We start from the raw sequence: 25,759 nt of genomic DNA on the forward strand, positions 1-25,759 counted from the left end.
TGGGGAGGTGCTGCGGTAAAGGGACCCCCTTCCCACTAGGGCATACGCCTTCCCACCCAGTCCCCAGCCAAGTCAGATAAAAAGGTCTAGCCCCGGAATGATGGAGGAGGAGCCAGGAAAAGGAGTGTTGGGGAGTCCCCCTTCTAGGTAAAGGCCAGGAAACAGAAAAGGAAGAGATACTGTTTTGAGAAAAGCTCAAGACTCAGTTTCAACCGCATTTCATCAGAAGCCTTGTTGGAGATAGGGGTGGCCTAGTTGCTCAGTCCTGCTGTGCTCAGGTGAGACCTATTGGAGCTCCGCCCTCGCCTGCCTTGTCTCACCTGACGTGTGAGTGCGTGCCTCTGTGCATGAGCACCCGGCATGCTCATGAGCGGAGAGGCAAAGGGAGCTAACTGTAATACAAGGACTCCAAGATGAAGGGAGCGAGATGAGTGAGAGTGTGAGGTATAGGATGCAGATGGGAAGAGTCAGATACTGGCCCTCGGGCTCATAGCCCCAGGACATGTTGGGGAACTTGGCTGACTCTGTCTGGGGGAGGGGCTCGGACTTAGGGGAAAGTCCCGGAGCCTCCCAAACCATCCCTTTACACTCAGGATGCTCACCCACCCACACTTCCTCTTCTAAGACCCACTTCCTCTCTTTTCTCTAAGATCAATCTCTGGTAGAGAATTCGTTTGATGGAAACCTCACCCCATCTCCAAGCTCTGGGTACAGTGACAGAGTAGGCATAGGAGTGTGGGGAGAGAAAGTGGCCCTCCTTGGCAGGGAACTGGTGGCAAGTTTGCTTCTGCTATGGACAGTGTCCCTGATCTTGGTCTCAGGGTGGCTAATCAAAATGGAGCTAAGTCTGGGAACTTAAAAGACTGACAGGAGAGGGGACTTCCTCTGTTTGGTGGGGGTGGGGGGCTTCTTTCTTCAGTGTCCAGGGACTGGATAATGGCAAAATTATTGGAGAACAAAAAATGAAGGGATAATGTTAGTACCTGCATAGTGGTCATGACTGTGGGCTTTGGAGTCAGTTGGGACTTCAGCTCTGCCATTGGCAATGAGGTCCTGGGCAGATTTTTAACCTCTTTTAATCTCTATGTTCTTGTTTGAAATAAAACTATTAGTTATATTCATTCTTTTTGAGAATTAAAAGAGGTCATGTTTATTAAAAGTTTTGCATATATTAATTTTTTCCATAATATTTAGTACCTGGCACAGAGTGGGTACTTAATAAATAGTGACTGCTGTTACAGTTAGTAGCCATAGCAGTAATCATGGAAGTCCTCTCCAGGACACCACATGGGGAGTTAGCCAGAATTATCAGGTGTGCCAGTCTTGCCTTTGGTGGCTTTGTGCCTCTCAGATGTCTTTGAGGTCCCTCATCACCTCTGCCACCTCCTCTTCCATCCTGACCCCAGCCTGGCCTGAAAGGAAGAGCAGCAACCATGGAAATACAAGGTGTTTATCTCCCGGCTCTGCCCTTCCCTGTGCCACTGAGCCCTTCTGAGCCTCAATTTCCTTCTCACTGAAACAGGGGGGACACTTTCTGGCTGGAGTCCCTTACCGTGAGAGTCAAGAGAATAAACGCTGGTGGAAATATTTTGAAAATAGCCCCCACCCCTCAGTCCTCCACTTGGTGAATTCTCTCTTCTCATTCTCAGCTACTCCCTGCACCTCAAGTCTCCCTCTGGGTTCTTGCACAGCTTTGATTGCTTGCGTTGGAGAGGTTAGTCTGACTGAACCTCCTCAGGGCAGGAAGTAAGTCACTCATTTCTGGACTCCAGTGTCAAGTCCAGGGCAAGGCACACAGTAGGAGCTCAAACAAAGCAAGTTTCCTTTCATCTATCAGCACATCCCAGTGAGGGGGCAGAAGGAGGAGGCCTCGGCAGAATTTGGGGAAGCTGCATCTGTCCTCTGGGCTGACCCAAGTCTTGGGAATGAGAGGATCCATCGGAAGACAGGAGGGGAGCCTTCCCAGAGCAGCCAGACTCAGGGCTTCCGATCATTCACACCACACAGAGCCCAAGACGGTGTCAGTCTCTTTAGGGCCACAGTAGAAACCTCCAGCCCACAGCCTCTGTGGGGAGCCCCACCACCTGGGAGGAAAGAAGCATTCTGTCTAGAAGAGAAGTCACTGGATAACCAGTTCCACTTCCTCCTGGCAGGAGCGCTCACCCAAACTCCCTCTGCCACCCAGAGCAACCCATTTCTCCCTCTGCTGCCTCGTGACCAAGAATAGCTGCCCTCTCCATAATTGGTTTAAAAATAAGACACTTGCCTTACCTCACCCTTACTCTTGTGATTAAAGACCTTGGCAAGCAGGTGACCCTCGGGCCTGTACCTGCTCCCCTGGCAGAAAGAGGAAGACCCATGGCAGCCTGTGGGGCCCACATGTCCTTGTGGGGTGAACTCTGCCTACTGAAGCCACATCCATGCTCCCTGGGAGGACCTGCAAGTTAGACTTGAGTGCCCTCCGCTGCTGCTGGCTGACTTCTAGACACCCACTCTCACCAGTATGGCCCTGGCACACACACTGTTTACTACCATAACTTGTCTCTGAGAGGCTTTGCACAAGATTAGGAGGAAGCAGCTTCCTGAGAAAACCAGGTTGTGCCTGGCTTGGTGGCTCATGCCTGTAATCCCAGCAATTAGGGAGGCTGGGTTGGGAGGTTAACAAGTTTGAGGCCACCCTTGATAATTTAGTGAGGCCCTAAGCAACTCAGTGAGACCCTGTCTCAAAATAAAAAATTAGACTGGCGATGTAGCTCAGTAGTAAAATACCCCTGGGTTCAATACCGGTTCCAAATAAAAAAATAAACAAAGCCAGGTTGTATGCTCCCTGAGGGCTGATCCTCCCAGGAGAGATTTCTCATGACTGTTCCAGGCAAAAAAAAAAAAAAAAGAAAAAGAAAGACTAAGAAGCAGAAGCCCTAAATTCCAGGCCACTCAGAAAAACCTGAAAGAGAACCTCAGGAATTTTTTCCATAAGAAAAATGACCAGGGTGGCTGTTAAGACCCAGTGAAACTGTGGTTACAAAGCCCATTGTAAGGGATGCCATCACCGGATCCGTTATTTCTGCCTGTCACTCCCCAGGCCTCGGGTCTCCACCAGCTGCCATCTCTGCAAGTGGTCCTGCCTCTGAAACCCCCTGCCGGGGCGGCAGAGTGCACCCACCCCAACTCCTTAGGGCTCACTCATTCACAGTTTACCTGTTGCTGAGGGCGGGGGACATAGCCTCAAGTGTCTTCCACTTGAGTGATCTGCTGCTTCTCTATCCACCACGCCTCCTTCCTTGTCCTGAGGTCCTGAGAGAGGACAAGTTCACTCCCCCAGGGCTGGTCCTGGGCCTCTGTTCCCTAGCAGCACAAGCGAATCACAGTGTGTGGGGAGAGTGTTTTTAGGAGGGGCACGCAGCCAAAAGGCTTTGTGGGACAAAACCTTGTTTCTGTTCAATGGGACTACGTAAACAAATCGCTCTCTGGCTATGGAGGGCTTACGTGTGTTCTTTCCTCTTGTGAATCACGCTAGCTTGGGATTCATTGGGATCCTATAATCAACACTGAACAGCTGCTGGCTGCAGGAGGGGCCCTGAGAGCCAGGCAGAGCCAAGTCCTGTGGAACCAGTTAGAGAATGATTGGGGGTTTTGGAAGGGGGGACAGTCATAGAAGTTCCAGATCTCAGTTCTCACCAGGTTGTCCTTCTGGGTCATCTCTCCTCAGAGGTGTGAAGGAAGGCAAGCCACCCAGCAGTTTCCTGTCTGAAAGCCATTGGCACAGCCCACCATTAGTAGGCCGCCCATGTTGTTGGGACCAGTGAACCTCTGAGGTGGGAAGCACTGGCCAGCACCTGCCCTGTTGCCAGGGAGCAGAACGTTGTGGAACATACAACTTGATTCCTGGCTTATCAAGCAGGAACTGGGATGGAGAAGGGGTTTTGAACATCCCTCCAAAGGTCCAGAGACTTTTCCTTGGGCTTGGTCATTGTAACAAAAGTTCCTCCTCCCCCAGAAAGCTCTGAGACCAAACAGTATGACAGGTGGTCTGTGGAACAGACAGCTGTGGCACACTGCTTGGGCTCAAATCCTAGCTTGGACGAATACTTCATATTTCCTGGACTTCTTTCTTCATCCACAAAGTGGAAATGACAGTGGAATCTATCACATGGGATAGCTGTTGAATAATGAGATAATGCATTAATAATGTTGAATAATGAGATAAAGACCCAGGGCTGCAATAAATACTGTTATTCTAAGAAAGGATCTTGCGTGAGAGTCCCTGTAGTCTTCCCCACCACTGTGAAATGAAAGTCTCTTCCGGATTCTGACACTTTGAATTAGGCCAGTGTAATATGTAGGCATACACACATACACATGCATACATATTATGTAGCATATATACGAGGATATAATATATGGGTCTGTCTAGCTGCCTATCTATCCATCCTCTGGCCTCTGAACTCTGGTGCATCAAGAGGAAGTCTCACTTTCTTCATTTGGACCATGGAGAGCACACAGGCACTTTCCCAACAGCAGTAGGGTGATATGAGTCATTCTGGCCCATTGGGAGTGGGGAGGGTTGGAGAACCTTTTCAGTGTAAGAAAACCTGGTTGGCCAATGTGCCCCGGACTATTTCATTCAGTCCCTCCCTGTGTCATAATGATATGGATTATCTCCCAGAACTTTCATGTTTATTGTGTTATTTAATTTTCACAATGATCCCACAGAATAAGCTGTTTATTATTAGTCTGGGGATTGAACACAAGGCCCTCTACCACTGAGCTACATCCCCAGCCCTTTTTCTTTTTGATTTTGAAACAGGGTCTCACTAAGTGGCCCCAGACTGGTTTTGAACTTTAGGCTAATAAGATGTTATCCAAGAGGCCAACTGGGACCTGGAGCTCCTACCTCCTGACTCCCTGCTCCAACGAGCCATCCAGATCCCATTCATCTTTGCCCCAGGTGACACTACTAGGAAGCCCAAGGTGATTGCAGCAGGAAGGAGCCTGTGGTCTGTAATAACAGCACGATTTAGTTACAAGTTGAGTCAGGGGTAATTGGGGGCAAACACCGGGCAGAGAAAAGACTGACCCTGTCAGACTTGGCTCATCCTCTTCCCTCTTCAAACACTCCCGCTCAATTGTTGACCTCCAAGCATCAAGGAAGTACGTGACACCACTGCCAGAAACAAAATGTGCGGGGTCAAGTGCACGTCCAGTGTGCAAACAAGAAATTCCAGGTGCCCTGAAAGGGAGCGGTGTTGCTGGCCTGGCAGTCACAAGAGCTTCCTGGGCCTGCATTCTGTGCTGACTGTGGAGCTGGGAGTGAATCACTCACCCTTCACAGCACCTGCCCAGGGACAGGGGCAGAGCCTCTCAGCCCCAGCCCCAGCTCTCCTGCATGGTGCCAGGAGTCAGGAGTGATGTCTTCCTTCCTTCCTTCCTTTTTTTCTTTCTCGTGATGCTGGGAGTGAACCCAGGGCCTCGCGCATGCCGGGCAAGCACTCTACTTCTGAGCCACATCCTCAGCCTTCTTTTGTATTTTATTAGAGACAGGGTCTCACTGAGTTGCTTAGCACCTTGCTAAATTGCTGAGGCTGGCTTTGAACTCGCAATCCTCTTGCCTCAGCCTCCCGAGCCACTGGGATTACAGGCATGCGCCATGGCGCCCCGTGGGAGAGTATGGTTTTAAGCACCTTGAACTCTCTAAATGCTACCAACTTGCTGAGCCTCAGTCCCTCCCCTTTGCCATACATGAGGGTATTGGACTAACTGTACCTGAGGTCCTGTGGCCTGACAGCCTGTGGTGATCTGTGCCAAGTGACCCAATTCCTTCCCTTCCATCCTTTGTGAGACCAGGGTCTCCAGAACCCTTGAGGTGGGAAGGGGCAGAGAAGAGATTCCGCAGGGCCAGAAAGAGTCTCCTTGAGGGACTTGAGAGTGGAAATAGGTTTGCCAGCTTCCAAGAGGAGTGGGGGCAGGGGCAGGTGGTATCCTGTTAGAACCATTTCTAATAAACCAAGCTCTGAACTAACCAACTTACACATACCATTTCACTTCATTCCTTTTTGTTCATTCGTCTGTGGTTCTTGGGATTGAATCTGATGCATTGTGCATGCTGGACAAGCACTCTGACATTGAGCCACATCCCCAGCCTTTTTTTTTTTTTTTTTTTTTTTGAGACAGGGCCTCACTAGGTTGCTGAGGCTGGCCTTGAACTTGTGATCCTCCTGCCTCAGCCTCCCAACCTGCTGGGATGACAGGGGCACATCACCACACTTGGCTCATTTAATTCTTAGGGCAACTTTTTTTTTTTTTTTTTTTTTTTGTACTGGGGATTGAACCCAGGGGCACTTAACCACTGAGCCACATCCCCAGCCCTTTTAAATATTTTATTTAGAGATGGGTCTCACTGATTTGCTTAGGGCCTTGCTAAATTGCTGAGGCTGCCATCGAACTTGTGATCTTCCTGCCTCCGCCTCCCCAGCTGCTGGGATTACAGGTGTGCGCCATCGCACCCTGCTATGGTGACCTTTTGAGTAAGTATTAAGCCCATTTTACAGATAAATTAATGTTCAGGATGCTTAAAGCTATACTATAGAGTCTAGATGAGACTCAAATTCAGGGCTCATATTCTTTCCATCCAACTAACAGAGGGTGAAGGGCATAACTAAGACTATTCTTTTACTTAGAGTCTGGGCCTTTTCTGAATCCTGCTGGCACCATCCCCTGGCTAATGACACTTTCAGAGAGGCAGCCCCTTCTAGGAGTTTCCATTCATTTTTAATGGCCCAGCAGCTGTGGCCTCCCACACCCCATCGACTAGCCCAGGACTTTCTCTGCAACCAAGCGCTCTCACCATGTTGGCGCCTGTCAATGTTTAATGGCAGCAAAGGATCTTATCTCAGTTACCCAAGTCGTTTAGATTACTCCTGCTCAAGGACCTGGCGTGTGGGGGAGGTGGCAGATGGCAGTCTCAACATCACCCCTCCGCTCTGCAGAGGGAGGAGGGGTTATTGGAGTGGAAAGGGTGGCAGGAGAGAGACGCTCTAAGGGACAGAAAGCCTGATTGCTCATTTGCATGGCTCTGGTCACACTTGGCTCCCACAGGGAGCACTCCTGGGTGCCCACTGCATCCCCGGTCAGCGTCCTCCTGGGAGACCCCAAACACATCTAGTGAGTGGATGGCTTTCTGTAGGCCTAAATATAGATGTCCTTTGCTTCCACTCTGATGTCCCCGGAGCATCTGAATCTCTGCTTATTTTCCTGGGGGAACAGCATTCTTTGTTGCTCTTATAAACTGTTGAAAACAAGGACCTTGAGTGTTCCAGGGACAGAAACAGGTTGCAAAGAACACTCGAACCATACCTTTGGCCCAATCCTGCCATGGACCTGCAAGCTGGGGGGTCCCCACACTCTGGGTCCCAGCTCTAGAGTACTCAGGGGGAGGGACAGATTCTTGCTGCTCTCCCAGGGCCAGGGGAATGCCCGAGGCAGATGACCGAGTTCTATTTGGGGAGTAGAACGTCACTGTCCCAACCCAGCTGGGCGAGGCCACTCAGATGTTATTTACAGACTTTGCCTAATGACCCAGCCTCCAAGCTGTGACGGAGAGCAGCGGATTCACGGCCTTCTTCAGTTTCTACTGCTCTTGGACTTTATCAGGTCCTGTCACAATGCCCCCCTCCTCTACCTTCCCTCTGTTCAGGTGCACTGTGTCCCCACAGCTGATGAGTCACTCACAGCTGGGAGTCTGGATAAAAGTGTTCTTAGAACAGAGGGAGGGGCTTGGGAGCAGAAGAGGGTACCTCACCTGTGCCAGAGGTCAGAGAGGTTGCCAGCCATGGGTTGGAGGGCTGGGAATGGGAGGCAGGCAGGAAGGTGAGGGAGGACAGGAGGGAAAGAAGGCCAATCCTCTCACAGGACTTCTGTAGGTTGGGGAGGGGGGTACGGGTAAGGATGAATTCACAGTCAACTTTGCTCCTAGTTCAAATGGGAAGTCCGGTTGAATGTAACCAAAATGGCCAGCACATCAGACAATGTTCACAAAACCAGGGCCCTGGATTCCCAAGGTGGGTTTTGAAGGTTGAGAGTAGGAAAGACTAAAGGATAATCCTGAGACCCTGTGAAACCCAAAGTATTGCTTTTTTGGGGAAATCAAGTCCCAGGAGGATGGCACTGATTTCCCTCCCAGGAAGGACCTGTGGGAACCTCAAGAAAACCAGACAAACCAGGCGTGGTGGTGCATGCAGGTAATCCCTGCGGCCGAGGAGGCTGAGGCCGGAGGATCACAAGTTCGATGCCAGCCTCAGCAATTTAGTGAGGCTCTATGCAATTTAGCAAGACCCTGTCTCAAAAAATTAAATGGGCTGGGGATGTGGCTCCGTGGTAAAGGGCCCCTGGGTTTAATCCCTGGTCTCAGGGGGAAAAAAAAAAGAAGAAAGAGGAGGAGAAGGAGAAGAAGAAGAAAACTGACAAAGGGCAGCTGTGGGCAGTGTTGCCATTGTTCTCTCCTGGGGTCCTGTCCCAGGGCTCCCTCTCCCTAGGGCATAGGTCCAGCGCCCATAGGTCCAGAGAAAAGGAGCTCCAGCAAAGCCACCACTGCAGGGGTTGGGTTGGGCTAAGAGGAGGGGAAAATCGAGTCTGAGGCAGAAGCAGGGTTTGGTTCTTCCTCCTGAGTCAGCTGTGACTGCCCAGGGCCAGAGAGCAGAGGCCTGCGCCCAGCCCAGAGCTTTGGGATGCTGCTCTTCCAGGATTTTACAGCAATTTGAGCTCTTTGTGGTCTCATGGCACTGAGCTCTTGTATAGAGGTGGGTTTGGAAGGTTGAGAGTAGGAAAGCCTAAAGGATAATCCTGAGACCAGTAAGCTAAACAGGAAAGATAATAATCGGTGGATACACACTAGGCACTCTAGGGGATCCTTTATGTCTTATTGGAAAATAAGAAGCGAGTGGCTGTCTTACAGGAGGAGTCTACAGGAGTTGCTAATAGACAAAATGTAGGTTGTGAGAGAAAATAATCGGTGGATACACACTAGGGACTCTAGGGAACCCTTTATGTCCAGTGTCGCAGAAATTTCACAATTATCTTCTAAGTGAGGTTCGATTGTTTTTTCCCACCTCACAGGGTAGGAAACGAACTCCTGGAGCGGCTGAGCAGCTGGAACCTCTCACAGGTGGCAGGGGACCGGGCAGGCATTGCCCCAGGGCCTCAGGGAGCCTGGCAGCTCCACCCTGGCAATCTCACGCCTCCTCTCAGTGCCCCACTGAGCGTCAGCTCTGCTTCAGGTGCTGACCTACGTGTTGGAAACGCGAAGGGGAGCGGGACACGGTCCTCCACCCTGAAGAACTCATGATTTGGAGGACACAGATGTGACTAGGGACAAGTGAGATAAGCGGACGAAGTCTTCAGTATTCAGGGGCGCTGGATCCTGTGCCAACCCGGCAGGTGAGAAAAGACACCTGTGGGGGGTCACCTGTGGGCCGCATCTCAGAGATGGGACCGCTTTGCTGAAGAAGCGGGGCGGGGATCGCGCTCCTGGCAGATGGGCTGTGCGCACCCTGGCGCGAGGTGTAGAGGCTCGGCCTGGTTGGAGCCAAGGCCAGGACCGTGTTTTGGTTTGGGAGGAGTGTGGGGAAGTCTGGGGGTGACACATGAAATGGAGAAATGAGCAGGGTGGTTCAGAATGCCTGGAAAGATCACCCCGAGGCCAGGGACACCACTGTAGGTTCCCAAAGGGCAGCGGAGCCATCGGGTTTGGGTTTTCCAAAGATCTCTGCTTGCACGCACTTCTGCTTTTTTCGGGATGACGCTGCCTGGGAAATCTGGTACGAAGAGAGAGGCGGTAAATGTTTCCAGGAAATAAAAAGTCCTCTGCTGCGCATGCGTGTCTCTTGGTGTGTCCGGCTATAAATAGACACAGCGCTGGGCCAGACACTCCCCCAGCGCCCGAGGGCAACTTGCTCACACTCGGAGCTGCCTCTGCCCCTCCTCTACTCCTCCTGGCCAGGCTCAGCCCCAGCAGCCCTTTCATCACCCAGCAGGCAGGGCCCAGGGTTGGCACCAGGACTGTCTGCTCTGCCGTAGCAGATTCCCCTTAGCACACAAAGCCAGCGCAACGCTGCAGCCGGAAGGGTGCGCCTTTGGCCAAAGGGGAAACGTGGTGGCTGAACCCAAGCTGAGCGTGAACTGACCCCTCCGTGGGGTGGGAAGGGGAAGTTGGCTTGAAGATGTGACTCACAGCCAGTGGTTCATAGACCATCCCGATCAGAAGCAGTGAATGGATGAGATGATAACTCTCTTCCCCTCCAACTCCGGGATCCTTCGGGACAGATCAGTGGAAGGAGAGAGACAAAAGAACAGAAAACACACACATGTGCACGTGTGTCCATACACATGGGCCCGCTTGGCTCAACGAGTGGGTCACCACACTGATCCAAGGGTCACAACAGACCTGGTCCCAATGTCTTCAGGAAGCTCTCCCAGGTCCCTGCTTGTGAAGCGGCTCTTGCCCACCATGGGCTCCAGCAGTAGTTCACTTACAAAGTCTCGTCATGGACACACCACAGCTATGTGGACAAATCTGTGAATTTGACTCTTTTGGAACCCTGCCCGGCTGTCAGGATTACAGTTATCATTTATGAATCCCTCCAGGTGTTGGGCAAGGCTTCAGACACTCCACAAGTTTCATCTATAATTCTCTCTTGCTGGGTGTGTGCTGTATGCCTATAGTTCCAGCTACTCAGGAGGGAGGCTGAGTCAGGAGCTTTGCCTGTGCCCAGAAGTTTTGAGTCCAGCCTCAACAGAGTGAGACCTCACCACCACCTTAACAAACAAAATTGGTTCAACTGTAACCCTCTCTAGACTCCCATGGGTGTGTGCCCCAGTTGATAGGTGAAGAAGGTAGTTCCACAAGGGTAAGAAATGCCCCAGGATCACATATAGTAGCTCATGATCCCAGGTCCCCTGTATTTGGAAATCTGTCTTCTTGGAGGGCATGTGGTTGAGGCACACCGTGTCTTCAAATCTACTCAAAGGATGGCTCCACCACATTGCAGTCTCTCCTCCTCCTTCCCCTTGACATGACAGTGATACTAAAATTGTAGCCCAATGAGTTGTCTGGGCACTTAACTGTGCAGAGACAATGCAATAAGGGCCAGGGAACAGCAAGGGCTAGTTGCCAAGGCTGGCCTCAAATTTGCAGTCCTCTTATCTCAGCCTCCAGTCACTGGGTTTACAGACCTGCATCATTGTGCCCCACATGGCAGGGACCTATGAGGGGACCCGGCACTGACTGGGGCAAGGAAAGTCTACTTGTAGTGGGTGGTCACTGTAAAATGGTCACCTGTAGGGACAGGGAAGTCACCCAGCTGCCTGTAACTGGTAAGAGCTGCCACTAGATTTTGTATCTGCCCCCACCTGGTTGTGATATCTGGGCACCTGCATCGTCTCTTGCTCCTCCCTGTGGCTCTCAGGTCATTCTATGATTTATTTCCGGGTAAAGAAGGTGGCACTTGAGGGTTGCCAGAGACTTGGTTTGGGAACCAGGAGAGGTAAGAGTCAAGCCAGGTGGGCTCCTAAGCTGCCCTTTCCCTGGTGTTTCTTGCACATTGCACGCCTCTGGGCCCTGTCTGACAGGTTGAGCAATCCTTTGGGGGAAAGCTGGCTCCTTTCCTCTGGCTCTGCGTCGCCAGGACTCACAGGAGGGAATGGGTGGCTTGAGCAGATCCTGGCACTACAGCTGGGGTGAGCGCAGCGGGGCGAAGCCCTGGGTTCAGTCCTGGGTTCAGTCCTGCAAGAGAAAAAAGAAGGAGACAATCCCAACGCCAGCCTTCTGGACAGAACTGCACTCCCTCTAAAGGATCACAGTAGCATTGTCTGCCCGCCTACCTCCTGTGTGTTTGGGTAGGGTAAGCTCGGCCTCCAGATGTTAACCAACTTGGGTGACCTGAGCTAAAATAAACAAAAACAAGCTCTCGACCTGTCAAACCAAGACGGGCCCTGTTGTGTTTACCAGGGTTTGCCCAAGGGAGTTGGGGCAGGAGAAGGGGCAGAGGCTACCTAAAAGACCAGTTGAGGTTGGAACTGGGGAAGTAGAATCTCAAGTCCTGGCTGTGTGTCCTGGGGTAAGTTACTAACTTCTGTGACTTTCCTTTTCTGATTTACCTCACAGAATAAAAATCTGTTAAATAGTTTGGCAAGCTGTAAAGTGCTGTAGTCTGCCTTGAGTTGTCACACCGCTTCTCTGTGTGCCTGCCTGGTCCCCTGGTCCCTCAAGAACAGGAATCATAGTGGGGCCTCCTGTGGTCTCATTGGACAACTCCTCTGGTTCCTTACGACTCGGGGTGACCATGGCCTCTTCCAGGCTCTTAGAGGCCTTTGCAGTCTCCACCCCCTTCTTCAGGATGCTTCTTCAGGGCTAGTTCCTCTGTGGTCGTTCTCTGGCCTCCTGCTCTGTAAGCTCCTTGCCTGTGCCCCCAAGTTGGAAAGGAAGATCCTGTGGGGGGCCCCTCAGTAATTGTTTACGAAATGGGGTTTCTAAGCCAGCTGCTGGGAAAGTCCTCTGCTGGCCAAATCTGCTTCACAGTTTGTGTCCTCTTCTCTGCCCCGTAGGACCACAGGCCATGAGCCAACCATTTGCTGGAATGGTCCTTCCGCATGAAGGGCACACAGGGCAACTCCTACAGGCAGAGTCCAAAGGAGGTGCATCCGCAGCACCAGTAGCACTGTTTCCAGGCCTAGGGACCATCTGCCTGGACACTGCATGGAGCCCAGGATGTGGGCTGGCCAAAGTCCTACCCCAGCTGGGCACAAGCCCAGAGTTACACAGGAACAGTCACACAGTCACTGTGCACACGCACCGCCAGCCCTGCACGCACCCAGAGGAAGTCAGACGATGAGAAATGGTGACTGGCTTTAAATAAACATAGCCAGCTATTTCAGATCGCAGGAGATTGGGGGCCTTTTCTGGGCTGAGACACACCTTGCCTGGAGCAATACCTGTTAAGACAGGACACTCCCAGCTCCCAACCAGGGCAGCTCAGACTCCAAAATGGGGGTCTGGCTCCCCCTGCTGGTGTACTTGGGAACACACCAGCGTGCCAACCATCAAACTGGATTCTACAGGGACACAGAGAGGAATACAGACATTTGGTGCTCTCCCTCTCTTTCTATTTCAGAGAATCATAGTGATTTACCTTTGTTCATCTTCATGAAGGCAGGACTCACCTCCCTGTCGTACAGAAGTAAAGATGAGGCTCAGAGTTCAAGCAAGTCTTGCAGATCCCACAGCAAGGTGGGGAGTCTGTCTCCTTCACCTGAGGACCCAAGAGGAAGCAGGAGTACCTACTGACATCACTGGTCTCCCAGACCCCAGCCAGATATCTCATCTGGGACTTTCCTTCTCTATCAGCTAGCACCTTTCCTTTGTCATGTCCTCTCTGGCCAAGAGTGAATACCAGATCCATTCTGTATTCTGAGCCCACTTAGTGAGCACCTGGGCCGGGCTAGAGGGGTCGCCCATGTTTAGCAGATAGTCAGAGATGCACAGAGAAACAGTTGCAAGATAGGCACCATCCCTGGGGCATAAGGGCTTACTGGGCTGGGGGTCCTGTTGTAGAACTTGGGTCTAGAACAGGGCCTTGAAAATGTCCCATTGGGCTGGGGATGTGGCTCAAGCAGTAGCGCGCTGCCCGGGTTCGATCACATACAAACAAAGATCTTGTGTCCGCTGAAAACTAAAAAATAAATATTAAAAAATTCTCTCTCTCTCTCTCTCTCTCTCTCTCTTTAAAAAAAAAAAAAGAAAAGAAAAAGAGAAAAGAAACTGTCCCATTGGGACCACTCCTGGGAGGAAATGTCCAGATTAGTCACACCCCTGCCTTCAAGCAGGGGGCAAGTTTCTAGGAAGAGATGAAGTGGCCCCGGGGTGAAAGTTGGAGGCTCCCTCTGCAGCAGAGGCCAGCCAGGGAGGGAGGACCATCTAGGCTTGGGCGCACTTCTCCTCATCAGGAGCCTCCTATGTTATCCTTCCCTCTGCTCTCAGTACCTCCTGGGTTAAAGGAGCCACTAGCTTGTCTTGCTGGGTGAGGCCTCTTTCTTCCCTCTGGAGAACAAGCAGGTTGAGAAGGTGTCTGTGACTAGTTTGATCTGATGATTCTCCTGGACACACCTTGGTTAAGAGGCCTTTAAAATAAAGCTTTAGGTGGTGAGCCTTAGGGACCAGGTCTTAATACAGGTTATAATATAGCCCTTTTCCCCCCAGGGATTTGGGTCTTCCCTGTGCCTATCTGGTCTTGGATTTCTGCAAGATGAGGAGTGTACAGGCAGGTCCCATGTTATGAGTGACATTGGCTCTCCAGCCTCTAAGTACCTTCCTAGCCTGGCTTCATGGTAACTGCTGGAGGTAGGGACCTGTAGTCCCCAAGGCTCATCTCCTCAACTAGAAGAAGGCTTTCTTCTAGGGACCATGAGTCCCTGATTCTCTCAGGTAGCCAAGATCCCTTAGCTGGCTTCCTTTACTGGGTGAGGGTCAGTACCTTAGGCAGGGAAACACCTGCCTACCTCAATGCAGTGATTACAGGACAAACTGGGAGCCAGGTGGACCAGGCACTAAATCCCAGTTCAACCAGTTCCTCCCTGTGTAACCTTGAGCAACCTGCTTAACCTTCCTGACCCTCTGTTTCCAAATCTGTCAGGACAAGAGTTCCCACGGCCTGAGGTTGTGCAGAAATGAAATGAGATTTTTCAGTGACTCAAGGGATACGATCACTGTGCCCAGGACAGGTGAAACTAGAGATTAAGTGTGGTATATTTTGATGGAGTGTTAATTTTACTAGGAAAAAGAAATGGGGACATGTATTCTGAGCTAAACCTGCAAAATGTGAATCTTGAATTTTTCAGAAGAAAAATATGACTGAAGTGTTTTGAGAGCTGACAGTAGTTCTGTGTCTGTGTCTGTGTCATGTGCCTGAGCCTCTTGGGGAGGCATCACCTGACTGCATGGGAAAGAGACCCAGGCTTCTCTGCACCTGGGTCTGGCACAACCAGTGTGAGTCAAGGAGACCTTCCCCGCTCTCTGGATAATCAAGAGTTTTGGCCTGACCTTTGAGCACACACCAAGATAGTGAGGAGCTGGAGCAAAAGCATAGACCATGGTGTTCAGCACATGTTCTGCAGGTCCAGGAGGGGCCTGCAGTATTTTACTGGAAACCCACAATTATGAAATCCAATGAGAGCCCATATCACGGTGGCATATTCTTTTCTTTTTTTTTAAATTTTAACTATATTTTCATTGATATTTCTTTTTTTAAATAATGTTCTTAAGAGCATTATTCTTTTTTTTTTTAAAGAGAGAGAGAATTTTTAATATTTATTTTTTTCAGCTTTTCGGCAGACACAACATCTTTGTTTGTATGTGGTGCTGAGGATCGAACCCGGGCCGCACGCATGCCACGCGAGCGCGCTACCGCTTGAGCCACATCTCCAGCCCTGCATATTCTTTTCGACAATTCATTTTCCTACAGTCTACACCTTCAAATCACTTGCATTTACATTTCAACAAGAACTTCTCATCCAAATATTAACAGTAATGGCAGCAAAATTCTAAAATCAAAAAGTCTCAAAATTTAAGACCACAATGCTGTATTTTTTAAAAAATTTTTTTTAGTTGTAGATGGAAACAGTACCTTTATTTTATTTGTTTATTTTTATGTGGTGCCAGGGATCAAACCCCATGCCTCACGATGGTAGGCAAATGCTCTTTTACTGAGCCACAACCCCGGCCCTGCTGTAAGTATTTCTAAAGTTTTTTGGTTGTTTTGTTTTGTAGCAGGGATTGAACCTAGGGGAGCTTAACCACTGAGCCACACCCCAAACCTTGTTTTTACATTTTATTTAGAGACAGGATCATGCTGAGTTGCTTAGGGCCTCCCTAAGTTGCTGAGGCTGGCTTTGAACTCTGATCCTCTTGCCTCAGTCTCCCAAGCTCCTGGGATTACAGGTGTGCACCACCATGCCTGGCTCTAAAGTACTTTTATTTATTGGTTCACTGCTGTGTGATCCAAACCCGGATGATCCTTAATGCCAGAGTACATACAGATCTATAAAACAGACAGAGATAAGTACAACACAACATCTCGGGAATAGATACTGCCTTAATGTCAGAATCACCTCCTTAGAGCTGGAGTAGACTTTAAATTCCTGTTCCTTTTTTGGTTTTCTTATCCAGCTGCTCCCCTACCAGACCTCATCTTTTTAAATTTTATTTTATTTTTTAAATATATTTTTAGTTGTTGATGGACCTTTATTTTATTTATTCATATGTGGTGCTGAAAATCGAACCCAGTGCTTCACACATGCCAGCCAAGTGCGCTATCGCTGAGCCACAGACCCAGCCCTTAATTTTAGTTTTTGTTTACCTCCCTCCATTCATTCCCATGCTCATTTGAGAAGATTTAAGATCTTTCAGCCTTGGACAAAAACTTCTTTTAGCAACTGTAAAGTAGTAGCAAGAGAACAGTTGCCCAAGTTTCAGATTAAAAAAAAAATGGAGCATGTATATTATGTGGCCAATGTCTTCACTCTAACTTGGTTATGAAACTAAAACCATTCCCTACTGTTGTAAGATGCTCAAAAAGTCATCAGGAGGGGAGGAAAATGGATGCTCAGTTGTTACATCAAAGGAAACAGCATTATTCTAGCAGCATCCCTTCCGTGTAAGCCTTCCGCTGTGAGCAATTTGAGGTCCCATGATATACTTGATGCTCATAACCGAAGTGGCTGGAGGATTGGGACTGTATTTATAGCATCAGCAGAATGGAAAAATGTGATTTTTTTGTTAATGCATGTCAATGGAGGAATGACCTGTTCTTGTTCTACAGAGAATGGAAATTGGAAGCCAAATGTTCTTTGTATTCCAAAATAGGATCTCAAAACATTTTGTTAGGAAGCTGGAGACATTAGTTCATCTGTCCTCCAATACACTGTTTAATATAGCACTGAATAAATGATAAGAGTTGTCAATGGATGAGTGATCAGCTAATAGTTCTGCTAGTAATTGATTAATTTTTCTGCAACAAAGTTGCATTTACACACACAGACACACACACACACACACCCTCCCCAAAAAAGAAAAGTTTTGACCTATGGTCACTTGTTTTGGGCAACACTCTAAACTTGGGAGACAGGGATTATCTAGCTAAGGGTCAACATCTCTGCCTCTGGGCATCTTTGGGTAGAAGAATCTGAAACTCTGATGTGCACAAAGAGGCAGCTCCTTCCTGGAGCACAGGGAGCCCTCTGCCATGCTGCTGCCCTCAGCTTTCCCAGGCTGGAGAATGTCTGAGGCCTTTCCCTGAATCCGTCCTCGCACTCTGTTCTCGGCCACCAGTCAGGACAAGACTGGAATCTGGGGCTGTGATGAGGGCTGGGCAGGGGTTCTCTCATGCAACCTTGCCAGCAGTCTCAGAGAGGTGGGGGAAGTATGTTTCCAGACTCCAGGAAGTCAGTATAGGGCTTAATTAGTCTACTAATGCTGAGGTTTGGCTCAGAAGCTCTGGCAAGAAGTTTCTGGCTGACTCTGGGAGTTTGGGAGGGCTCAGTGCTCAGGCCCTGGCTGCAGGAGCTGTGGTCACATTTGAGAGTATGAGACCTACCAATACACACTCCAGAAAATCTGGAGATGGGGGGAGTAAAGGGAAAGTTGTCTGTATGTCCCAGACTCTGGGCTGGATGTTGTGTGTATGAGGCTTTCATTAATGCAATCTGTTTATGGTAAGATAGCTTTATCTCCAAGCCCAGAGAGGTCAGGAGGATGGCCTAAGGCCACACATGCCAGTGGTTCTCCAATAACTTTCTCCTACATTATCCAAGACAAATTTTAGCTAGAAACATGGCTGCCCAGATCAGAGACTACATTTCCCAGCCTCCTATGCTGTCAGCTGAGGTCATGTGACCAAATTCTGCCAATGAGCAGCAAAAGGATGTGTTTAGCCACAGTTTCTGGGAAAATTATGTCATAGCTTGTGCTGCAGCTCTCTGACTTTTTTTTTTTTTTTTGTCCCCACCTCTTTTGTGCTGCTTGGCAGGTGGGTGCTACCCTGAACCCTTAGGACAAGGGCCACTCACTGACGTCAGAACAGCCACTCTTGTGATTTTTTTCTGCTGTTTCTACCTGTTTCTAACTGCGATGCCCAGGAAGTGATGCGATGGGGGATTTGGACTGAGCCTGGTTTCCCACCATAATGTGAGGTTTCAGGGGCTCTTCTATGTGCTGCTGTAACACAGCCTCTTTGGAATTAAATGTTCTTACTTCCCAACTCCATGGTAACAGCTTTTTTTGCATGCTGTGAATGGAAACTGAAAAGCCACCCCCTGACCCTGGCTAGGCACAAAGGAATTGGAAATTGACATATTTCTGACTAGCACAGCCTAGTCAGAAATATGTTTTCTGCCTTTGGTCCCTCAGTATCTCCTCTTCTTTTGTAAAACTTGTTTGTGCCCCTGAGCCCCCCATAGATAGAGATAGGAAGCAGTGAAGGTATCCCCTAACTTCCTCAGGGTCAGCTTTGAAGAAACCTGTTTTACTTCACCAACCTGCCTCCTGAGCTCTGGTGGAGTGGTGAGGAGCAGTAGGACCTTCTATGGTGACAGCTGCATCCTTTGACAGTGGCATTGCATGTGAATGTCACAGAGTGTGCCTCGAAAACCCGAAGGTGCAGGGCAGTCAATCCACAGCCTCCATTTGCAGCCAAGAGATGCAGTGGACACGAGATGCCCGAGTTGCTGCCAGTGAACACGACACACTGTTTTACAGTCAACTTTTTTTTTTTTTTTTTTTGGTGCTGGGGATTGAACCCAGGGCCTTGTGCTTGCGAGGCAGTCACTCTACCAACTGAGCTACACCCCCAGCCCCCCAATTTTTTTTATATAAGTAGAAGGCATATACTCTAAAATAATGATTAAAAATATAGCATGGCATTGAGCTGCCGTGGCCAGAGCTATTTAAATGTCCATTTTGTCTCCATGACTGATAGACTTTGCTTCATCATGGACTATTTGTCATCAGAGGGATTCGGGTGGAGGGTCAGTAAGTTACTGATGAGTCTCTGGAAAGTATAAGGAGAATCCCGAGTTTGGCCCTTGAGTCTCAGGATGCAAGAATCAAGACCATCACAATGTGGCTGAGCAAGGAACCATTAAACCACAGAGAAGACATGGACCAGATGATATAGACACGGGAGGCACCAAGAACTTTAATAGAACTTAACAGTCGCTGTGACCTTTGCATTGATCCTGTCATGGAACACAGAGCTGGGAGTTCAGCAAGGCTGGTAGGCACACGGGGAGATGGCGGAGACCTCAACTCACCCAGCAATGTAGTAGCAAAGCAGCCAGCCAGGGAACAAGTGGTCAGGGTCACAGCCATGGGAGCAGCCAGCAGTGGAGACATCAAACCTGTAACTCATGGTGCCAGAGAAGGTGACACGGGAGAGCCTCTGACTCCGGTGGGTCCACCATGCGGCCTGCGCATTGGTTTCATTAATGAGGTTCTTGGCATAAAAGTTAGCTAGAAGAGATCGAAATAAAACACACAGACTCAGTTACCTTATTTCTATTGCCAGGTCCGAGACGGCTCCCCTCTCTGGTTCCCTCCTCTAACCGCCCAGCAGGGCAGCAAGGATTACCCAGGGCTAGCAGGAGAGAGAGAGAGCACGCCAGGGAGTAGCCTTTTATTGGGGAACAAGAAATTCAGGGGATAATTCCATCAATGAAGGTTGAGGGGGGGCCGCACTCCAAGGTCAGGGTCAGTGATTGGGCCCCCCGGGGTCAGTGGTCAGTCACACCCTCACACGGACGGGTTCTCTCATCAGGAGAGGGCCAGGAAAATTCCGACACAGCCAGAAGCCTCAGACCCAAACCGGGAGTCACCCAGTCACGCGTGAGAATGGCTCCCCACAGGTGGGCAGTGTTCTGGGAAACCTAACAACCTGGCCCTGGAAATGGACAATGAAACGGAAGCTCAGTGTGGACAATAGCTGGACACAGAAGAGGCCGACATCAATGAGATGGATTCGACATCAGCAGAGCCTGAGCCGAAAGGCTGCAGCCTCTGCCACTCTTCCTCTCTTTTCTGGCTCCTCCATCCAGCCATTCCCTTGGCCAAGCTTGACATTCGGCCCCTCGCTCTTCTACTGAGGAGATGATGGGGAGAACTGCTAGAGGGGCACCAGCCTCCCTACTCTCAAAAAAAAATTTTTTGAGGGTCCACTCAGTATTCTGAGGTGAGTTTTGTAGTTTGGTTTTGTGTTGGGGGAAGACAAAGGGCCAGGGAAGAGATCCAAGGTTGTGACCTCAGTAAACACCTGCAGGCCACAAAGCAAGAAGTGGCAGGGCCATCATAACGATTTTCTTGGGTTTAGTTTTCAATTTAAGTTGCAGGTTTTGCCAGTTAGATACAAATCTGGTTTTTGAACTTTTATACACAATATATTTTTTATCATATATCACAATTTTTCAACCTTTCTTTGGTACTGGAAGTGGAACCCAGGAGTACTTTACCACTCAGCCACATCCATAGCCCTTTTTATTTTTTATTTTGAGACAGGGTCTTGCTAAGTTTCTTAGTCCCTTGCTAAGTTGCTGAGGCTGACCTTACATTTGCAATCCTCCTGCCTCAACCTCCTAAATTACTGGGACTACAGGTGTGAGCCACAGTGCCCAGCAGCCTTGTGTATTGAACTATGTCCAGAATCAAGTTTATGCAGATCTAAACTGTTGTGAAAATCAAATCAGTATTAGTCACCTTTGAAGTTTATCTGCAAACTTCCAAGTTGTCAAAGCGGCTCAGTTTGATCAATAACCACTGCTTGATCCTTACAATTAAATTTTGTAACTAAAAAAAGATACAGTCTAGTAAATATATAAACCAGTAAAATAATTTTTTTTTAATCATCAAGTATTATGCACGGAATAAAGTTGTATGTGATGTACTTGAATACGACTGGCGGTGCAGTAGGTTTGCTTACACCAGCCTCTCCACAGGTGATTGAGTGGTGCATTGTACTTTGACGACACTGTGCAATAGTTTTTCAGCTCCACTGTAAATTTATGGGATACCTGTCTATGAATGACACCTCGTTATGCAGGGCTTGACTGCACTGGAGACTCTGATGGCTGGTTTCAGAGGAGGCGGGGAGCATGTCCAAAGCGGCTCCTTAAACTCATTCATTCCATAGGTGGATTGAGGTTCTTTGCTGGATCCAGAGGCAGCTTGGGGGCAAAAATCCCTGAGAAGGTGGGGGGGGGGCGATGCCTCCCCTAAGATCCAGGAAACTCCAGCCCCTGTGATAGGACCCCTGCACAGCTGGCTCTGTGGCAGCTCTCAAGCAGCCCGGGCTCTTTCCCAGGCCTGAAGCCCTGGTCTCCTCTGACGGAATCTGAGATACCCCCGAGGACACCTTGCCAAGCTGCTGAACAGGCAGCAGTGCCTATGAGAATCCTTCATTCAGGGCAGTCCTGGGGGAGCATTGCAAGCCCAGGAGGTATCACAGCCCCTCTCCTGGGAGGCATAAGTCCCTTTACCTAATCTCAGCAGGGAGGCCACAGCTTCAGGCTGTGCAGGGCTCAGTCTGAGTTCAAAAGGCTTGGAGGGCTGAGGAGAGGCCCCACTGACTTTAACCTGAGAAGATGCCATTTACAAACACATGACATGTCTGCTGGCTGGGCAGTCCTGAGACGGCTCCTACCCTCTTGTTCGTGAGATCATGATGTCTTTTTCTCAAGGTTATTGCCACCTGGAATGAGATCATGAGAGCAAAAACACTCAAAATTTACAAAGTCTCTACCAATGTGGAAGATTACGATTCTGCATTCGGAAAGCAGAAATAATAGTACTGCGGTTGATATTATGGGTGCCCAATCGGCCCTCTTTTCAGGGCCATGCACTCCCTAGCTGTTATGAAGGTCGGCTGCTAACAGTTCAGTCGCTCCCTCTTCAGAGTAAATGGACACTGCCTTATTTGGGGGTCTCACCTGATGATTGCCTGACATGGCTTGAAAGGCCACTTCCGTCCCTCAGTAGGGCAACTCCAGTGCAGCACCGGCTCCAGCGCTTCCCATGAGGTGGGGCTGGTGCTTGGCTGCAGCTGAGAACTCAGCCTGGCTCCTCCCCCCACTCTGTCCTTCTCCTTTGTCTTGATTCTGAGGATTCTTCTTCAATGGAGGACAGACATTGAGATCTGCCTTGGGCTCTACTTTTAGGAAACCTGACCCAAGTATATCCTTTACAAAGTTTATATATATATATATATATATATATATATATATATATATATATATATCTCCTCACCCACACACATGTAAGCATGTGATCCACCAATAAGCTACACTACCAGAATAAATTATATAATATAAAGAAATTAGTCCAGTGCCTGGCATGTAGTGATTACCCAATAAATGTTAAGAGATTGTGATTGGGGGGGAGGGGACAGGGCACAAGGCCCTGAGTCCCAGCCCCAGCACCACCACCACCACAAGAGTAAGAAGTCAAAATACGGTGGGTTGGTCAGTTGATTGATTTTTATATGCTAAGGGAAAATGGTAAGCAGAGAACAGCAGCTGTGTTTTCTTGAATATCTTTGCTTCTATTTTGGCCCTTACACAGCTAATTAAGTTTCAGTCATGATATACATTTCCCTCACCAGCAGAGGGAGCCATATACATGCAAATAAGTGCTGTTTTCTCCCTCCCCTCAAGCAGCCTGGGTTGGCAGGAAAGATCAGGTACATGACAGAGCAGAGGTGGGAAGTTCCTGGAGATTGACACAGATAGTAGGAGTGAGCAGAACAGGGAGGAACACTGAGTCAAGCTGGTCGGAGGCTCTTGGGGGCAGGGACAGGGAGGCTTCTGCCACTCAGGCTCCAGGAATAGTGAGAGGAGATAACTTTCCCAGGGAAGCCACCACTACGGCTAGGTGGTCAGGGCCTGGCCTGGGCAGGGTGGTGGCAGCAAGGTGGTTAAGAGAGGATATTGATAATGGAATGGAATAAGATGGCGCCAGAGATTGTACTGTGTTCTTGGCTCTTGTGTTCTTGCATGAGAGGATTTCAAGCAAGACATGAGACTAAGTAAGAGTATAGCGAAGTTTATTAGAAAAGAAAGAAGAGGGGGAGCACCCTCAAGGGGGAGAGTGGGTCCTCCCAGAGAAGAGAGTGACAACTCACTTCTTTGTGAGTTCCGTTTTATTGGGGTAGGAGGGGAGGTTTCAGGAGAATCCCACCCAAGCAGTACCTCTGAGCTGTTGATTGACAGTTGGACTGCACATGTTTTTACCTAAAGGCAACTCTCCGTCCCTTTGGTTTCTATAAAGGTCACAAGGCTCTCTTTCATTAGGGTCCAGTAGGGATTCTGCTGTTTTTTTCATGGGTGGGTTTTTGGACCTGCACTTCTTAATCCCAAGAAGGAAGAACAACCCTGAAAATAGCAAGCTTGTGAGTCCAGGATCGTAACATACTGTTATCTCTTTTTTAAAAAAAAATTTTTTTTAGTTGTCAATTGACCTTTATTTGTTTATATGTGGTGCTGAGAATCAAATCCAGTACCTTACACATGCTAGACAAGCGCTCTTCAACTGAGCTACAACCCCAGCCCTACTATTGTTATCTCTTAAACCACAGCCAGGTCAGAATGGCCTGCTGTGGCTGCTGAGACAGGCTGAGGGTTAGCACAGTCTATGGCTCAGTCTATAGAATTACCCTTTAAACTCTATGTTCGCCCACTGCCCACTTCTGTTTATCTGCTGTCTAACAGGTATGGACACCAAGTCTAGCCAAGCAGTCCAGAAGAATAGTGGACCCACTGATATGGAGGAGAAGTTGAGGTAGGTTTTATAGAACACCAAGGACATTTCTCTAACTGGTTTGACCGCCCTGTTGGTCTGCAGTGATATCGTCTTACATGGTACCCTTCCAGCAAGCTGCAACTCTGCAGGATTCCTGTTCTGCATGGATTCCAGAAACCAGCGCAGTACTCAGAGGTGTTTTGTTTTGTTGTGTTTTTTGGGTACCAGGGATTGAACTCAGGGGCACTCAATCACAGAGCCACATCCCCACCCTATTTTGTATTTTAAAAATAGAGTCAGGGTCTCACTGAGTTGCTTAGTGCCTCGATAAATTGCTGAGGCTGATTTTGGACTCACAATCCCCCTGCCTCAGCCTCCTGAGCCGCTGGGATTCCAGGCATGCGCCACCGCACCCAGCTTCAGAGGTGTTAATAGCATAAGGATTCCATTGGGAGTAGAGGCCAAGAAGTGTCCCATAGCTCACAGGGATTGTGTTCCAGCGTTGGAATTAAACCTCTAGGGTGAATAAATGAGAACATTAAAGAATCTCCTAGGGGTGATAGGGAGTAAAAATAAAGAAGGAATGAACTTGAAAGTGGGTGGCCTCCCTAACCCTGAGATTTCGTCCTTTTTGGAGGTGTGGTTGCAGCCTCCAGATGGCAGAGAAGGTCTCTGGGTTGTTCCTGGACAGAACTAGAACACAGATAAGAGCCAAGACTGGGCAGAGAACCACAGGTTGAGGCTGGTGGGCTGCAGGCCTCCTCCTGGGCCACCTACAACATCCCCCAGGAGGCTGCTTTTGGAGGATGCTGCTGGACCTACAGGCTCAGGAAAGGGAGCTCCTCAGGGGGCTGGGCTTTCCTGGAAACCAACTGGGTCACCCTTGTCCTTTACCAGGAACCCACCCAAGAGAGTAGCACTGAACTCCCCACAGGCTAAGAGGTGGGATGCCCTCAGAAAGAGCTGTGAAGACACCTGTGAGTGTGACCTTGGAAACTGCTGAGAGGAGCTCCGCTGGCTTCAGAGACCCTGGAGCAAGTAGCAAGCAAAGCACAGATGGAACCGGAAGCCTCTTCTTTCCCCATCTTCTGCTGCCCTCTACAGACAGTTTCATGTTGTGCCAGATGGCAAGGGGAGCATAGGCCCAGCACCCATCAAGGGTGGACTGGGCACTGCCACGCAACAGATGATTAACTGTGCAGGATGCTGGTGGACGGCACTGGTGGAGAGAGCTCTTTCATAAACACTTTTTGAAAATGTTTGCTTGAAGGACTAGTCCTGCCCGTTGAGAAATTATTCAAAACAAAGAACTCAACGGAAAAAAAAATTAAGTGTAAAAGAAAAAGCAAAGAACAATTAAATCAATAAATAATGCAAACTAAATGATTGTGATTAATACGGTATAAATATCAATAAAAGTGATGAAAAAGTATTCTTCAAATTATGCATAATAACTCATGATTATAAACTGGGTTTAAATTTTTAGTGCATTATAATTACACATAATAGGGGACTTTATTTTTACGTTTTTGTACATGCACACACATAATTTGGTCAGTTGCGTGCCCAGTACCTCCCCTTTCCTTCCCTCCCCCTCCCCTGGTACCCTTCTTCTACTCCACCAATCTCCCTTCAGTTTTCATGAAATCCATCTCTCCATTTTTTCCCCTTTTTCTCTAGCTTACATATATGAGAGAAAACATATGCCCCTTGACTTTCTGAGTTTGGCTTGTTTCACTTAACTTTGTTAACTTTAGGCTTTTTTGTTGTTGGAGGGTTGTTGAGAGCCACAGCCGAAGGGGCCCCAGCAAACTTCCAGCTGCCAGCAAACTTCCAGCTGCCGGCTGATGATTGGCTCACAGCGGCCCCAGCAACATCTAGCTGATTGGCTCCTCTGCGGTGATGCTCATTGGGCTGTTTCCCTGCCCTTTCAGA

General features: G+C 49.1%; 1 long non-coding RNA gene across 2 annotated transcripts; it reads left to right on the plus strand.

Moving 5' to 3' along the window:
- The first annotated feature begins 7,570 nt into the window (after window positions 1-7,570).
- Window positions 7,571-25,207, plus strand: LOC124106058 (uncharacterized). 2 transcript variants are annotated; one of them, XR_009228704.1, is made up of 4 exons: window positions 7,571-7,650; window positions 9,112-12,110; window positions 23,794-23,863; window positions 24,722-25,207. It is a non-coding gene; the product is annotated as an uncharacterized LOC124106058 (long non-coding RNA). The 2 variants fall into 2 exon arrangements; XR_006855974.2 differs by lacking the exon at window positions 7,571-7,650 and adding an exon at window positions 7,666-7,809.
- The last annotated feature ends 552 nt before the right edge of the window (window positions 25,208-25,759 follow it).

The sequence above is a fragment of the Marmota monax genome, unplaced genomic scaffold (genome assembly GCF_021218885.2).
Source record: "Marmota monax isolate L192 unplaced genomic scaffold, Marmota_monax_Labrador192_F-V1.1 WCK01_AAM20220418_F8-fsc00099, whole genome shotgun sequence".
NCBI lineage: Eukaryota > Metazoa > Chordata > Mammalia > Rodentia > Sciuridae > Marmota > Marmota monax.